Source organism: Stegostoma tigrinum, unplaced genomic scaffold (genome assembly GCF_030684315.1).
Source record: "Stegostoma tigrinum isolate sSteTig4 unplaced genomic scaffold, sSteTig4.hap1 scaffold_565, whole genome shotgun sequence".
In the NCBI taxonomy this organism is placed as follows: domain Eukaryota; kingdom Metazoa; phylum Chordata; class Chondrichthyes; order Orectolobiformes; family Stegostomatidae; genus Stegostoma; species Stegostoma tigrinum.
The window spans coordinates 30001-35000 of NW_026728500.1; positions in this window are offsets into that span (position 1 = coordinate 30001).

Sequence of the window (5000 nt, forward strand, 5' to 3'; positions counted from 1 at the left end):
TCTAAGTGTCAAAAAAAATTCTAAGTGTCAAAAAGAATTCTAAGTGTCAAAAAAAATTCTAAGTGTCAGAAAGGGAAATGAGTAACCAAGAAGAGAAATGAGTAACCAAGAAATCAGTAACCAACAGGAGAAATGAGTAACCAAGAAGAGAAATGAGTAACCAAGAAATCAGTAACCAACAGGAGAAATGAGTAACCAACGGGAGAAATGAGTAACCAACGGGAGAAATGAGTAACCAACGGGAGAAGTCAGTAACCAACGGGAGAAATCAGTAACCAAAGGGAGAAGTCAGTAACCAACGGGAGAAATCAGTAACCAACAAGAGAAATGAGTAACCAACGGGAGAAATCAGTAACCAAAGGGAGAAGTCAGTAACCAACGGGAGAAATCAGTAACCAAGCTTATTTTTGGTTGGTTACTGACTTCTCCGTTCAACTTGGAGCTGCCCTTGTGCACGATCAAGGAGGGGTATTATCCGCCACGGGGGCTTAATTTTCGCCTAAGGGGAGCGATTTGGAGGCCGTGGCCGGGTGAGGCGCGCCTTTCGAAGGGGAGGGATTTGAATTTCGGCTGCATTGAGGGTAGCTGCCCGCTGTTGTGGGTTTTTGGAGCCTGAGCCCGTTCAACTTGGAGCTGCCCTTGTGCACGATCAAGGAGGGGTATTATCGGCCACGGGGGCTTAATTTTCGCCTAAGGGGAGCGATTTGGAGGCCGTGGCCGGGTGAGGCGCGCCTTTCGAAGGGGAGGGATTTGAATTTCGGCTGCATTGAGGGTAGCTGCCCGCTGTTGTGGGTTTTTGGAGCCTGAGCCCGTTCAACTTGGAGCTGCCCTTGTGCACGATCAAGGAGGGGTATTATCGGCCACGGGGGCTTAATTTTCGCCTAAGGGGAGCGATTTGGAGGCCGTGGCCGGGTGAGGCGCGCCTCTCGAAGGGGAGGGATTTGAATTTCGGCTGCATTGAGGGTAGCTGCCCGCTGTTGTGGGTTTTTGGAGCCTGAGCCCGTTCAACTTGGAGCTGCCCTTGTGCACGATCAAGGAGGGGTATTATCGGCCACGGGGGCTTAATTTTCGCCTAAGGGGAGCGATTTGGAGGCCGTGGCCGGGTGAGGCGCGCCTCTCGAAGGGGAGGGATTTGAATTTCGGCTGCATTGAGGGTAGCTGCCCGCTGTTGTGGGTTTTTGGAGCCTGAGCCCGAGCGGGGCGTCGGTTCCCGAGGTGGGCAGGAGTCGCTGTGCCCGTGAGGCTGCCTGGCCGAGTCGGAGTGCTGTGGGACGGCGGGGAGCGGGTTTTCCCGGGCGAGGGGCCGATCCCGAGGAAGGGGAGCAGTTCCGAGGCCGTGGCCGGGTGAGGCGCGCCTCTCGAAGGGGAGGAATTTGAATTTCGGCTGCATTGAGGGTAGCTGCCCCGCTGTGGTGGTTTTTCGGAGCCTGAGCCCGAGCGGGGCGTCGGTTCCCGAGGTGGGCAGGAGTCGCTGTGCCCGTGAGGCTGCCTGGCCGAGTCGGAGTGCTGTGGGACGGCGGGGAGCGGTTTTTCCCGGGCGAGGGGGCGACCCCGAGGAACTCGGCCGGCGGGGAGGCGTTCCGGCCCGGGCGAGGGGCGCGGACCCGACCGGAGACGTCCAAAACCTTGAAAGGGGTAAGCGGGAAAAGGTCAGCAAAGTGCCCGAAGCAGTAAGGCGAAAAAGCCGTCGGAACCTCCGAAAATGAGTAAAAGCCCGGAAGGAGTAAGGTGGAGAAGTCAGCAAAGTGCCCGAAATGTCCGAAGCAGTAAGGCGAAAAAGCCGTCGGAACCTCCGAAAATGAGTAAAAGCCCGGAAGGAGTAAGCGGGAAAAGTCAGCCAAGTGCCCGAAATGTCCGAAGCAGTAAGGCGAAAAAGCCGTCAGAACCTCCGAAAATGAGTAAAAGCCCGGAAGGAGTAAGCGGGAAAAGTCAGCCAAGTGCCCGAAATGTCCGAAGCAGTAAGGCGAAAAAGCCGTCAGAACCTCCGAAAATGAGTAAAAGCCCGGAAGGAGTAAGCGGGAAAAGTCAGCCAAGTGCCCGAAATGTCCGAAGCAGTAAGGCGAAAAAGCCGTCAGAACCTCCGAAAATGAGTAAAAGCCCGGAAGGAGTAAGCGGGAAAAGTCAGCCAAGTGCCCGAAATGTCCGAAGCAGTAAGGCGAAAAAGCCGTCAGAACCTCCGAAAATGAGTAAAAGCCCGGAAGGAGTAAGCGGGAAAAGTCAGCCAAGTGCCCGAAATGTCCGAAGCAGTAAGGCGAAAAAGCCGTCAGAACCTCCGAAAATGTCCAAAAGCGTGAAATCAGTAACCAGGAAAATGCTTAAAAATGGCCAAAAGTGTGAAATCAGTAAGCAGGAAAAGTCGGGAAAATGCATAAAAATGGCCAAAAGTGTGAAATCAGTAAGCAGGAAAAGTCGGGAAAATGCATAAAAATGGCCAAAAGTGTGAAATCAGTAAGCAGGAAAAGTCGGGAAAAGTGTCTAAAAATGCTTGGAAATCTGAGGAAAATGCCCGAAAATGAGGCCCCTCGGTCGGGAGGAGGAAGTCGAAAATCCCCGTGCCCGACGAGGGAAGTCAGTAACCAGAAGGAAAAACTTAGAAAAAAATTCTAAGTGTCAAAAAAAATTCTAAGTGTCAAAAAAATTCTAAGTGTCAAAAAAAATTCTAAGTGTCAAAAAAAATTCTAAGTGTCAAAAAAAATTCTAAGTGTCAAAAAAATTCTAAGTGTCAAAAAAAATTCTAAGTGTCAAAAAAATTCTAAGTGTCAAAAAAAATTCTAAGTGTCAAAAAAATTCTAAGTGTCAAAAAAATTCTAAGTGTCAAAAAAATTCTAAGTGTCAAAAAAAATTCTAAGTGTCAAAAAAAATTCTAAGTGTCAAAAAAAATTCTAAGTGTCAAAAAAATTCTAAGTGTCAAAAAAAATTCTAAGTGTCAAAAAAAATTCTAAGTGTCAGCGGAGGAAAGTCGGTGGGGAAGGGGAAAAATCCGAAAATCCACGCCGGGTTGGAGTTCCAGGGCCCCGCTGGAGGGGTGGGAATTCGCCCCGGCGCCTTGCCCCGTTGCAATAAAGTGTCCGCAGCCCGAAAACTTTAACTTTGAAAAATCACGGAAGTCGGCAAGGGGGACGATCCGAGTACCGTTTGCGGGCTTTCGGTGCCTCATCGTCGGACTGAAATTTCAAATTCGCCCCCAAAGTGCAACTCGTCATTTTCGGCCGGGGGGGTTGGCGGGGTACCCGGAGATTTTCGGGAACACGTTTTTTAGAACAAAATGGCGGCTCGGGACCACTTTGAGACAGGCCCGAGGAACGGTTCCAAAGACGGTGGGCGGCAATTTGGAACTCGTGTGCATGCCAAAGAGCTCTCGGAGGTCGGATTTTGAACACTTTGTCGAATTTTGAACACTTTGTCGAATTTTGAACACTTTGTCGAATTTTGAACACTTTGTCGAATTTCGAACACTTTGTCGAATTTTGAACACTTTGTCGAACATGCGAACACTTTGTCGAACTTTTGAACGCTAACAGTCGAACTTTTGAACGCTAATAGTCGAACTTTCGAACGCTTTGTCGAATTGTGAACATGTTGGCCGTGACATTCGACACTCGGGCGATTAAACACTCGATAATCCGCCCATTTTAAGTTCGACACTCGGGCGATTAAACACTCGATAATCCGCCCATTTTAAGTTCGACACTCGGGCGATTAAACACTCGATAATCCGCCCATTTTAAGTTCGACACACCTGGGCGATTAACACTCGATACTCTGAGCCCATGGTAAGTTCGACAGTCTGGCGATTTTTGTGTTCGATACTCTGAGCTGAATTAAGTTCGACAGTCTGGCGATTTTTGTGTTCGATACTCTGAGCTGAATTAAGTTCGACAGTCTGGCGATTTTTGTGTTCGATACTCAGTGCTGCTTTTAACTTCGACACTCTGGTGGCGATTTGTGTTCCTCGACACTTTGGCGGTTGTGTTCGACATAGTCTTGGCGACTTCCTACCAGACCTTCCGATCTCTTCGCGCCAGTTCTAACTGTCCAAGGCCTCCGGGCCCGAAACGTCGGAGGGCGGGCAAAGGCGGCGCAGCCCGGGGCCGTCGACCCGGAAACGGCCGTCCCCCCTCCGCGGGTAACCTCGTCCTGGCAGGCCAGGCAGGCTCGAGAGCCCGGTTCCCCCGGGAGTAGCACGGAAGGTAGCGGGCTGTCCCTTCGCCTGTGCTAGCCCGGAACAGTCGGCCGGTGTGTGCAGAGAGGGGGGGCCCAGGCGTGCGCCCCCCCGCACGCCCGGCGCGGGGCAGCGACGCGCCGGGACCGGCGAGCTCCCTCGATCGATGCGGCGGCACACGTCCGACGCGGGAGGCCCCTCGCCGTCCCCCCCTCCGCGGGTAACCTCGTCCTGGCAGGCCAGGCAGGCTCGAGAGCCCGGTTCCCCCGGGAGTAGCACGGAAGGTAGCGGGCTGTCCCTTCGCCTGTGCTAGCCCGGAACAGTCGGCCGGTGTGTGCAGAGAGGGGGGGCCCAGGCGTGCGCCCCCCCGCACGCCCGGCGCGGGGCAGCGACGCGCCGGGACCGGCGAGCTCCCTCGATCGATGCGGCGGCACACGTCCGACGCGGGAGGCCCCTCGGCGGGCCGGCTTTCCCCTCGAGGTGGCCGGTGCTTCAGGCTGAGCGGCGCCTCCACGCTCTCCCTGCCCACGCTGGGCAGGCGGACAGCCACTCCCCGAGAGGGTTCACGTCGGCGGCCGGGGCAGGCCTTCGCCCGGCCGCAGTGTGCCCACCCCCCGCCTCGACTCGTTCGTTTTCCCGGTCGAGACCGAGAAGCCGCCCGTTGGAGCGCCAGCGGTCCGATAGCGAGCCCGCGGAGCCCACGCTCCACGCGGCCGGAACCTCGGTCGGCATTTCTCTCGCACTGTGTCGGTCTGGATCTGTGTGGCGAGGGGAGAGGAGCCAGGGAGGCGGCTCCCACTCTCTCCCTCTCGCGCGCGCGCTCTCTCGGACGACCCCC